The sequence below is a fragment of the Lygodium microphyllum genome, chromosome 29 (assembly GCF_053477565.2).
Source record: "Lygodium microphyllum isolate KBCC chromosome 29, Lygodium_microphyllum_v1.1.10, whole genome shotgun sequence".
Classification (NCBI taxonomy): Eukaryota; Viridiplantae; Streptophyta; class Polypodiopsida; order Schizaeales; family Lygodiaceae; genus Lygodium; species Lygodium microphyllum.
This window is the reverse complement of record NC_141163.1, coordinates 92,442,407-92,455,816: the sequence shown is the minus strand read 5'-3', so window position 1 is coordinate 92,455,816 and position 13,410 is coordinate 92,442,407.

The following is a 13,410-nucleotide window of genomic DNA, read 5'->3' as shown; positions in this document are numbered from 1 at the left end:
CAGCTCTTGGCATACTTCTAGGCAAGGCTTGAGCATGGTTGTTGAGATTTTCAACCGGTTCTTGACATATCTCAAACCCTACTGTGGGAAATAGCCATGGCAGCCATGAAACCTTCAACCAAGCTCATGGCACACTAAATCCCCTTCAATTTATTACCCCCAGGAGCCTTGGGAGAAGCCACAAGCTTCAAGAAGTGAAGATATACGACATTGAAGGCCCCCATACAACCAAGGGCTGCAAGAAGAAGGGCAACCACAACTTTCTTGGAGAGGGCAGCCACTACCTCTTCCCCGAGCTTGAATAAGGTATGTCAATTGGTTCTTGCTCCCTCTTTTACATCCAATTGTTGAGCTCAACCACTTGATGAGAAAGATGGAAGAATTGCATGCCTTCTTGGAGCTTGAGAGTGCCAAACTTGGATTTCCATCCCACACCCTTGAAATGCATGCATGGCTGAATGCACTTTAAATTCCCTTCCCCAGTGATCAAGATTTTACTCTAATCCTTAACTATACTCTTATCTTGATTCCGACCGATAAGAAAGAAATTTGTAAGAAGGGTAAGTCATTGATTTGCAAAGGTAACCCCTTTTCCCATCCCATTTTCCTTATTGATCATGCATATCATGAAAGGCCCAATCCTCAATTTGTAAATGCATATCATGTTGGCTGCTTAATAATAAATATCTGCCATGTATATTTCAGGTGAGGAAAAGCCCGATGCCAGGCGAGGTGGCAAGACAAAAGAGGGGTGACCCCCCCTTGCCATCAAAGACCTTGAAGGGGTGCACAACCTGGCTCAAGGGGAACTTTGCCCACCTCCCGGTGATCTGGAGCCCAAAATTTCTTGCAAGTGTAGGTACACTTGAATGAATAGCTCGATCCCTAATCATTTACATTCCACAACCTTGTAGATGTATTGGTAATGAGATGTATCACTTGGGAATGTATGGTGGATGCATGCAAGATGGGTAGGGTATGCAGTCAAGAAAATGGTCTTAGCAAGAGAACTATTGATGGAAATGATGTATGGCTCTATGGTGGATGCATGCAAGATGGGCAGGGTATGCAGTCAAGAAAATGGTCTCAGCAAGAGAACTATTGATGCACATGATGTATGGCTCTATCTAGCATTGAGAACCACCATTGAGGCCTAGGATGTCTTGAAATAAGCACCTTAGAATTGGGATATTGTATGCTCAATGAAGGAATCCTTGCAGGGTGTTGCAGATAGCTAATCCTACACAGTCAGCCCACAAAAGTCAATCACAGCAAAGCCTTCTTGTGTGACTGAGCGTAGGCCCCATAGCTTGATTCAAAGAGGCCCCCCCCCCTTCAATTTGAACCAAAAATCTCCCCATTCCACCCTACGATCTGGGAGATACACCCAATTTTGTGCTCAGAGGTACTGTGGGATAGACATTAGTCCTACATAGTCAGCCCACAAAAGTCAATTATAGAAAAGCCGTGATCAGTTATTGTTAGAGATATTTTTACATAGCCTCATAGAGTTGATCAAGAGCTTTAATTTGAATTAAAAAATTTTCCGATATTGAGCTTCCTAGCTCAAGATATTTCCATTTTTGTAATAGGGGGTCTAGTGGATCACACTTAGGATGGCAAGCCACAAGGGTAAAGCAAAGGGCCAAGAGGACTTCCAACGTGAAATAAGGGACTCCTGTGCCTCAATGAATGATCCTAGCTTAGCCCAAGAGGATCATGAAGTCATGTTTGAAGAGGGTATCCCCGAGATGGACCGGGCAGCATACACATGGCAATAGGCAGCATACACATGGCAGTTTTGGGAAGCAAGGCCCCAATGCTCAGCTCGGTTTGCATTTAATGCATGGGCAACATGGTCATTTTGGACAGCAAGGTCCTAATGTGCAATTTGGACCTCATGTAATGCATGGGCAGCATGGCCCACATGGAAATTTTGGACAGCCAAGGTTTGGACAGCAAGGCATGTATGGGTAGCATGTAGCACACGGAATACATGGACAGCAAGGCCCAAATGAGTTGCGTGACAAGATTGTGTTTGTTAAGTTTAATGGGTAGTCCTCATCCCTGACAGAATTAGAGGAATGGACCTCTAAATTGGAAGCCTATTTTCTCATTTATTCCTGTACCAATGAGGTAAATATTATTTTTTCCTCCCTTCACCTAGAGGGTTTTGCCCACACATGGTGGATATTTATTCAAAGAGAAAACTAGCATTTTCATGATTGAGAAGATTTCAAGATGCATATGGTCCAAGTTTTTGTCTCCCCGGTAGAGAAAGAATGCTTGGCTAGGCAATGGTATCAGTTTGATTAGTGAAATCTCACCATGAGGGAGTATACCAACCAATTTATGAACCTATCCATGTATGTTGAGGCCATCAGTGATGAGGCCAATTTGCATAAATACATTTTTGGCCTAGATGTGCATCTTTCACCTGATGTAATGGATCAAAAGCCAGCCACTTTGTTTGCAGCCATAGAATTGGTTGAATGGTATGCTCGAAAATACCGTTGCAAAGAGGGCATGCAACCAATTACAAGATAGCAAAGATACCCTACTAGGAAACCCCCATATGCTAGTAATTATCGCAGTAACAATGCAGGGAATGGTAGCCCCGAAATCCCCACCTACCCTACTTTTAATGTTGAAAGGAAATATGGCAGTTTTGGGACAACACCCCCTTCCAAAAGTGACCCAAAGTATGCTGAAAATAAGACATAAAATGGCTTCAGTTCTAATGGTCAAAATTTCATTCCTCTCCAGGTTGTGAAGGATCGCAAGGCTAAGGGCTTGTGCTTTAAATGTGGGGATAAGTGCACGGCTGATCATGCATCCAAATGCCCCTTTAAGAATGCCATTGTCAAGTTTAATATCATGTACGTGTTAGAAGATAGTGAAAAGTTGGAAGAGGACTCTCGTGACACCTCTCCCATGATGACACTTGCTGAAAATGTTGAATACAAAGAGGATCTTGACACCGATCAGTTTTATGACTCACCAGATGGGTTCCCTTTTGACCCTAGTGGTTGCTCCATAGATGGCATGCTTGGGAATAACCCTTTGCACCCCCCACTTACCACTATATCAGCTTTCTCAATCTCCATGGATGCATGGACCAGCTCTAGGAGCCCAAACACCCTACGGGTACATGGTAACATTGATGGAAAGAATGTATACATTCTTATAGATAGTGGCAGCACACATAGTTTTGTGAATAAATCGACTCTTGCCCATTTGCTGTGGGGCTGAGACATCCTATGCAACATCAGAGACTTGGGCCATTGGAGCATCAACTACTGCGGTAGGTTGTCTAGTTGGTTGTATAGTAGTAGGAAGGCTCCTCTCGAAATATCACCCTGTGTATCTCAACAACATGCTTAGAGGACTTACGATCACGAGACTTATTGCGAGACTGTAATTTTTCCCACCCAGCCATACCGACAAAAGATCTCTTCTAAGAGAAAAGTACATACGGCATTTGTCATCTTAGTACGTAGAGCTCTCCCTTCCACTTGATTAATCAAGTCTTCACGGGCAAGCACAAGACATCTTATTTGCCAAAGACCTGTATGCATCGTGACTACATCCACCACCCACTTAAAATGAAGAGACAATGGATATGTGGGTTGCAATCCATCCCGATGTCTCAGAGATGAATACATTTGACATGTCATACATGTTTTCATAAAGTGAGAAACATATTTATACATACCCTGCCACCAATATCTTTCTTTGATCTTTGTAAAAATACCCCAGACACCTCTATGACCATCCCACAAGCTTTCATGAAATTCTTGCATTACTTTTACTTGTGAAGCTCTATTACCCAAAACTCACAATGGCATACCCTGTTTCTTTTTAGCATGTTTCCATAACTATCCATCTTTAAAAGAAAACCCATACACTTTCCTCTTTATTTCTTAAACTCCTCATCTGACTGTTCATCTCTCTTTGTTAATGTATTGAGGTATTGACCAATTCTCAGCCACTCTCCTATATATTTGTCTTCTAGAAACACTTCTACACAAGATACAAAACATCTAAAGTGTCTTCTCTTTGTTGTCCAAGCTTTTGTTAATGTTGTAGCAACACCTTGCATTGCTAAATTCACTCCTGCAACATCATTTTCAGCCATAAGAAAGTCATCTTCTTCCTCCTCATCCATCATCCCATCTTCATTCTCATAAGTGGTTGAGATAACATGTCTACCACTGGGTTATCTCTTTCTGCAATATGCTGAAGTTCAGGGTTCAGATTTGATGTATGCAATCCACCAGAGCATAGCAATGTCTGAAGCAGCACAACTAGTAATCATACCCAATACTAGCAAACAATCGGTCTCAATGACTACATGAGTACCCATAAAATACTCCTTATCACATTTAAGGGCTGTCACAATTCCCCGTAATTCTCTTTTAACCTATGGATATCTTCTCTATCATTCAGTCAATACTTTAGCACCAAAGAGAATTGCATATCTTTTTCCTTCCTCATCATCTTGCCCAATTTTCCATCCAATCCCGATTGGGCTTGTATCAATAGTAATAATAATAGGCTTTCCATGTTAATAGTCATCCTTTCTCAATGTAGGAGTAGATTTTAAGAGTTGCTTCAATTTCTTCAGTGCTTCTAATGCTTCCTTTCCCAATGAGATTTTTGACCGTTCCTTAGAAGCTGACAAAGATCATCGGCTACATGTGCAAAGTGAGGAATCCATATCAAATAGAACACACATGCACCCAAGAATCTATGCACCTCTGATACATTCATGCGTACATCTTGCATTCTATCAATCCTATCTATTTTTGCTGGTGATGGCCTTCACCCATAAGGCACACACATATGCCCAACAATCAAAACCTCTTCAACTCCAAAGACAGAATTTTGTCCAGAAAGAGTTAAATGCACCTCTTCTAGACGTGTCAAAATCCTCTCACAATCCACAATATGGTCTGCAACAAATTGTCTGCATCCACGAGCATCCATCTCTTCATTCTTTTCATCCACTACACACCCTTTGATTGGAACATCATCCAAGAAGGACAGAGTCAATTATGGTATAAAATCCGTGAGTACCCTATTCATAGAATTTGTCATGTGTGCCACTGAGTTTGTTCCACCCTGTGGAAGAGTACACATCCGTACTAACCCCAAAGGAGTCTTCATGGTTGTGATATCCCTGCTTTCAATTGCAAGCTGAAACTGATCATAACCCAAGTAAAGATCACCCAAATAATAGATCGCTCTGCCTGCAAAAGCCTCTGCAAATTCATCAACCACAGGACGTACACCCACATTTCTTATGGTCACTTTATAGACCGGTTGCATGTCTTGAATAAATCTCAAAGCCCTATTCTTTTTGGGCACAATAAACCAACGATTTGAGTACGGGGATGAAGAAGGCTCCAAGATCTTCATGCGAATCTTTTCCTTTAGCAAATCCATCAGCTTTGGTAAGTAATCTTTAGGCACTGGAATAGGCCTCAAGTTCCATGGCACATGTGGCAGACTAAATATGACCATAGGAGAGAAAACTTTTGGATCCACACAACATATTTCACTTGGATGAAATGCAAATGCCTTCCCATGTCTAGCCAGCATCCGCATAAAACAGTCTCTCTCAGTAGGAAAAAAAAACCCTTATGCACCAACTTTCAATTCCTGTAATGTTTCAGATGCAAACTGATGACCTATATCTTTAGGATCCCGTAAGCTTGGCTACCTTGACACTTTTTCATACATACCCTCACTCTCTAGTGGAAGTGGCAAAGCAATTGGTTTCACCTTTTTTTCAACTGTCTTATACTTTTTCTCCACAAGTGCTTCAACCCATTGTAATCCTTCCTGTTGAGCAAACAATGCTATAACATCATACATATCCAAAGAACTGACTGATAACACTTTTTTTTCAGCCTCATTTTTTGCATGTATAGTTGCTGAAATTTCAGCCATAGTGTCAGTAATATTCAGCCCATAAAAGATGCCTGAAATGCCATCATTTTCAGCTAACAACCCCAATGCTCTCAATTTCTTAGTAGCCCATTTCATAGATATGTGTTCAACCCTACACATAGCTTCCATAGGCTTAAATGAACGTGAACTGTTTGCTGTAAACTTAGAATTACCAATAGTACCTACATGCTTCATTTCATCAAGAGGTGAGTACACCCACTGAAGAGCACCACTGTCACATCGCATTACAGCAGTGCTTAATGAAAATCCATACTTATTGACTGGTTGCATGTCTTGAATAAATCTCAAAGCCCCATTCTTTTTTGGCATAGTAAACCAACGATTTGAGTACGAGGCTAAAGAAGGCTCCAAGATCTTCATGCCAATCTTTTCATTTAGCAAATCCATCAGCTTTGGCAAGTAAACTTTAGGCACTGGAATAGGCCTCAAGTTCCATGGTATATGTGGCACAGTAAATATGACCATAGGAGAGACAACATTTGAATCCACACAACCTATTTCACTTGGATGAAATGCAAATGCCTTCCCATGTCTAGCCAACATCCACATAAAACAGTCTCTCTCAAAGGGCAAAAGTAACCTTGTTGTACCAACTTTCAATTCATGTAATGTTTTAGATGCAAAATGATGACCTATATCTTTAGGATCCCGTAAAGTTGTCGTTGCTGCCGCTGTATATCAGGCCGTCGACGTCCTCTGCCGTCACGAGTCCGTGCCCAGCCGTCAAACGTTGTCGATCGTGGCGCTGTCTTCTTCCCCACTCCCATGTGGCGTGAAGCTGAGAAGCTTCCTAGGGGGAAGCTTCCAAGGGGCCTTCTTAGCCCCCTATCCCTTGGGTTTTAAAAAAACCAACCCCCCCCTCGTGTTTAAACCCTTAAGCCCTTCTCTTTGCTTTGGAACCCCCCCTTCCCCCCTCGTGTTTAAAGCTCTATAAGCCCCCTTTTCCCCCAATAAGAGTGGTGCTTAGAGGTCTTATTACCCCCCCCCCCCCCTCGTGCTTTTAATCTCTCTTAAGCCCCTTTCCTTGGGCTTTGAAGGTAACCCCCCTAAAATTCCCGCTTAGGTTTTACAAGCCCCCTTCTCTCCCCCCAGAAAAGGGTTTTGACCTTTAAGGTCTTATCTCCCCGGTTTTTTTTTTAAAATCCTCCTTAAGACCCTTCCTTTGGTCTTGAAACCCCCTATCGTAAAAACCCCCTTTATCCCTTCCTTTGTGCTCTTGAAACCCCATGAAAAATACACTTGGAGCTTTGTTTTTTTTCTCGACTCGTATAAGAGAAGAGAGTGTTGAGGGCTTTTAACACCTCCCTTTCCCACTCAAAAACCCCTCATAAGGGATTCCACATCTTGTTATTCCATGTTCGTGTGAGTCCTTACAAAGGTCATTAAGCCTTCCCCATGGCTTAATGGGTCTTAGTCGTGGAAGATTCTGAAACACCCCTTTCGAATTTATGACTCCAAGGAGAAATCCTTCTAAAACTGCTTTCGACGGACAGTGCAAGTTATTGCAAAAGCAAGCCACGGTGGAATACCAAAAAGGAGTTGTAAAGCTGCTTCCACGGTGGAAATGCCTCCTAAGAAAGTCCAAGGTGCAGCCCCGAGAGGGTCGTCTCCCAGCATCCACGTGGATATCTCACCCCAAGCCCAGGTTTTCCTTCCTAATTTCTATTTGATATTGTTATAATTCAATCATGCAAGGTTAATTGTTAGAAATAGGATATAATTTTTGTCCTAAATGCTCACTAAGAAGGAACTTAGTCATTAATAATTTCAATAGAACATGCAAAATAAAGGAAGCATAAATGCATTTCTAGCAAATAGCTTTATGCATTGAAAATGAGTTAAAAATTAGATTAATGTCCATTAAAATAGTATACTTTGTTTAAGCCTAGATGTATAAACTGCATATCGCACTATTAACCCATATCCTCTTCACAATGAATCATCATGGAAAGTATAAAGCATGAAATGATTCTTACGATGCATAACTCTAGGAAATTATCGTTTGCCAACTACATAAATTATCATGAAAAAGGTTGCCTGTTTAGCATGAATTTTGTTTGCAAAGTAAAGGAACATTAGTTGGAATTAACCTAACCTATGCATGACCTCAAATCGATAAGCTAGGGTTGAAAAAATCAATTTACGCATAGACAACGAGTCATGTGAAAATGATCACGTAATTATCTTCCAGAGTTAAACAAATCGGCATAAATCTAAAACACCTAAACCGCGGGTACTCGTTGAGAACAAGTTAAATTCCAAGAAACGCCTATACCTTAAATACTTACCCACATTCACTGAGTGTAGGGACAGTGAAATGTAATTGTAAAGTGAACTAGGGGTTGTCCCTAAGATTCTTACAAGATGAAACTTGGAAACCCTAGGTCTAATGATGTCAGTCTAGTAACCTGAAATAGATTGTTTCGTGACTCCATTGTCTCATAGTTCGATGCGGCACTTGGCAACAAGTGCGGAGTCATATGATCTTGTGATTGGATCACAAGGGAATGGCCAAGTTCTTGCAATGAAGTCGGCATGTCCTTATGCAAGTTATCTTGTAAGAGGATGAATAATCATCCTAATTTAGTGGTCTTTCTTGAGTAAAAAAGATTGATTGGAAACTAAAGACCAGCTGATAAACTGAAGTAAGCAATGAACTTAAGGTTTGACCAAGTTGGGTTAATAGGGTATGCCCTAACCCAGGATATAGGGGATCTTGCCAAGTTGCAAGTCATCCATGCTGGATGCATTCGAAAGGAAGGATTCATTCCTTAGCAGTTTGCCAGCAAAAAAGATCAATGGAAATGTTTGTGCTTGCTATAGATTTTAGAGCACTGTTTGGCTTTGTTTGATCAATGAATTAAAAGATAAATGGATATCTATACTTTAGGTTGAAGTCTTGAAGGGAGAGGCAGCTTCAATTACCCCCGACTGCTTGCTTGACCCTAACCAAGGGGGTTGTTAACCGCGCCGGGCAAGTGGACCGAACCCACCACGAGAGGTCTCTCCATTGAGCACTACTTGGAGCAAGAGGATGCTTGGGTGCTAGGGGGGCTCTGGCCGTAAATCCCTCGTCTTTCGGGCCCTGCACAAGAGGCTAACATGACTCGAGATTGGATCTTGAGGTCCCCATATTAGTCTACGGGCGGAAACTTGGATTAGTGATCCCTATGGATTGTTGGATAGCCTTCGAGCGGATTGTGGATAAGCCTATGGGCTGGACTCTTTGTATTTCAAAGATAAATATGATAACATGTTAATAAGGAACTTGTCTGATATTGTTTTTCTATGTCAAGTGATAAGATTATGTGAAGGAACCAGTGCCTAACGGATTAATTAAAGAAGCTGGTTGTTACATGTCCAACTAATGTATTAGGTAATTAAATAACTAAAACAACCCGAGGAAATTGCGGAGGATGGGCCATAGGTCTGTCCTACGGATGGGTGGTCCCAGTAGGCCTGGAACTTTTCTCAAATCACGATGGACAGGAGGAAGATCAAATAACACGAACAATAAAAGCGTTGACCTAGAGTTATGATTGAACCCGATTTACGCAGATTTAGGGGAACGGAATGGGACTATGTCTTATGGCAGAGAGGTTGAGCTTTGCATCCCTCTCGTTTCCCATTCTCCTTGAACCAAGTGCAATGTGAATCCGCTTCAAACCTAGCATTTCTATGTAAAGTAGTTCACTTGGGTCCGACGCTAGTTGCTGTTAGGAAATGACCAATAAGGGAAACCCTAATTCAGGTCAATCCTAAGTGGGAACGACCGGAATACTTCCGCTATGTTGCAGACACGGAAAGCCCTAGATCGCAAACCCCGTAACATTCCATGGGAGTGCCGGGCGGAGCTTTCTAGACACCCTTCCGATGGACTTCTAAGACGTGTCCTGAAGATACAAGTGGACACATTACAGTTGGTATCAGAGCTGACCAACAACGGAATCGTTTTTATGAAATCTTAATAAGTTGAAGTAAAGCAAATGTTGCTGTTCCAAACATTTCCTTACTTCCAATGTTGTCTTGCAGAATTACGAAGCGTGGAACAAGTTCTTAGTATTTCGAATCATGTTTATGATCGCAATGCATTCTCTGCATTATCGACAAATGGTTGAGATGATGAACATCCTAGAGCAAATCTATAATCCATCACCTTTGTACATGGAATAAAGATGGATGGGTGCTTCAGGAATCTACTATATAGCCGCCCACCGATTTGCTTATCTACAAACCAACTTAAAGAGGATCAAGTGGTTGGAAGACCTGAAAGTTGTGAAGCTGTTCATTTTTGTGGAAGCTCACGTAAACTCAACTTTACATATTCGAGGTTGGAGGGTTGAGATGAACTCATATGTATATGAGGAAGTAATCTGTGTAATCCCCAGCGAACAGGATTAAAGTGTTGGGGTGCCATGAAAATAATGGGTTTCGAAGGAAAGGATACCCTGAACTTCCAATGACTTACCGATTCCTGAAGATCCATGACCCGAAACCATACTATTATACAGTTCATGTAGATAAATGTAATACAACGTTATTCTCCCCAAACTAAATATAACAGTTGGCTTATCATCGCAATAAATTTTGTATTTCGAAAGGGCTATGCCCATATAGATACAAATAAGACTTTTTTTTTTGTAACGTGTCCACTAGAATCATCCCGGACACGTCTTAGCAGTCCATCGGGAAGGATGACTAGAAAGCTCCGCCCGGCACTCCCATGGAATGTTACGGGACTTGCGATCTAGGTCTTTCCGCGTCTGCCACGTAGCGGAAGTATCCTGGCCGTTCCCACTTAGGATCGACCTGAATTTGGGTTTTCATGTTTGGTCATTAGCTAGCAACAACTAGCGTCAGACCCGAGCGAACTACTTTACGCAGAAACGCCAGGTCCGAAGCGGATTCACGCTGCACTTGGTTCAAGGAGAATGGGAAACGAGAGGGAAGCAAGGCTCGACCTCTCTGCCATAAGGCATAGTCCCATTCCGTTCCCCTAAAACAACATGAATCGGGTAATAGTTAATTCTAAGTCATCGTTCTCGTTACTTGTTTTGGAGATGACCATCCTTCTGTCCGTCGAAGACTTTGAGAAAAGTTCCCGGCTAACCGGGACCACCCATCCATAGGACGGACCCATGGTCCATCCTCCGTACTTTCCTCGGTTTGTTTTAGTTATGTAATTACCTACCACATTAGTTTGACATATACAAACAGCTTCTTTGATTAACCCTCTTATGCACTGATCCTTCACGTAATCTTATCACAGGACATAAAGAAAACAATGCCAAACAACTTCTTTATTATCATTTTATCCTTTTATCTTTGAAATACAAGGAGTTCTCGCCCGTAGGCGTATTCATAATCCGCCCGAAGGCTATCCAGTAATCCACCAGGGATCACTAATCCAAGCTTCCGCCCGTAGACTAGTATGCGGGCCTCGAGATCCGATCCCGAGTCACGTTAGCCTCTTGTGCAGGGCCCGGAAGGCGAGGGATTTACGGCCAGAGCCCCCTCTGGCACCCAAGCATCCTCCTGCTCCAAGTAGAACTCAACGAAGAGACCTCTCACGGTGGGTTCGGTCCACGTTCCCGGCGCGGTTAACAACCCCCTTGGTTAGGGTCAGGCAGGCAGTCGGGGGTAACTGAAGCTGCCTCTCCCTTCAGGCTTCAACCTGAAGCTTTAGATATCTTTTCATCCCTTAGTTCCTTGAGCAAACAATGCAAACAGTGCTTTCTAAACTATTACAAGCACAATCAATTTCCAGTGATCGTTTAGCTGGCAAACTGTTAAGGAGTGACTCCTTTTCTCCGAATGCAACCTGCATTCGATCCAGAATCAATTGCAACTTGGCAAGATTCCTATCATTCTTGGGTTAGGGTCATACCCTACCAATACTTTAGGTTTTGTTGTGGTAGGTTCCAGCGACCATGTCGCTTTAGTTTATTGTCTGGTCATTTGCTTCAAGGCAAATACCTAACTTTCCTTTTCCTTGGCAATTATCCCCCAAGAAAAGTGAGTAACAGGATGATTACTCATCCTCTTGTAAGTTAAATTCTTTCAATAACTTGCCAACCTCATTTCGAGAGATGACAAAACTCTCTTGTGGACAAATCTCAAGTCTATACGATGTTGCAACCTTTTTGCACATGTGTTGCATCATTCCACGGGATCATTCCACCCATTGAATGGCGTCCTCCGGCCACGGAATTACCTCTAGCCGAGTAGCAGGGTTTAGGGTATCCTCCAACCCATTCCTAATTATGTTGTCCCATGGTCCTAGAAATTTGCAACTCCGTCGGAGTTTCATCATTAGAACGAATGATCCTTAGGATAAAACCTTAGATCATTTTATGCATGAACATCCAATTGATTCGACATTTCGTGAATGTGTGTGAGATCTTTGGGTTTGCGGGTTTTGACTTGGCAACAAGTGTAAAACTAGGTCGAATTCTTACCGCACTAAACCCTAGTTAGCACTTTGGAATATTTGTCATATCGACTGAACCATGCCCATATGAATCTCTTGTGGTTTAGGTGACTTAGACAACTCAATATACTTGTCTTGTGACAAGGATGAAACCTTTCCTAAAGGTAATAAACTAGATCTAAAGGAGAACAATAGATACAACTTCACCAATACGTGTAAACATGCGATTCACTGCTTCTACGCATCACATGGTTCACAATAACCCTATCTTTCCTTGGTAAGGTAAAAATGCCTGATAATCTGGACACTAATTTTCCTAGGTCCTACTAGGACTTACATCAAATAATCATGCCACTTGCAAGTCCATAGATCATTTTCGTGCCCTTCTATTCCTTTTCGAATGACATCTTATGGGTGTTAACTTTTCCTCATAAATCATTACAAGGAAGATTTATCTAAAAATGGGACATGCCATTAATCTTTCCATGCCTAGTAAAAAGGTGTACCTCAATAATTTCAACCTTGTAATGAGGCAACAGTTTGTCCTAGGCTCGTCACTTTTGAATACACAAAAGGAAACTTGCTAATAAGGTCCTACAAATGCATGGACACCTTATGCCCTTTCCAATCATTCCATTGAACGTACCAATGATCAATTTTCATATCTTAAGCTATTTCTAATAAATGCTCAAATAGCCAATTCATTTTTCCAGTTGCTTTTAACTTGACTAGTTGAATTTGAACATGCATGAGTGCTTCCTAATTCATGAAGTTTATCATGATTAACTCAATACTTCTGTGTGGAATCCAAATAGATCAAACCTGGACTTGTGGGCTCCGGGAAATACCCACGTAAATATTAGGAGAAGATCCTTCCGCAAGCGCGTCTTGTGACTTTTTAGGGGCCATTATGACATAATTACGGACTTCCAGGTTGGCTTTTCCCTTACGCAATCGATGAATTTGCTCACCCTGGTACGCAGCCTCAAGATCTTGTTCTTTTC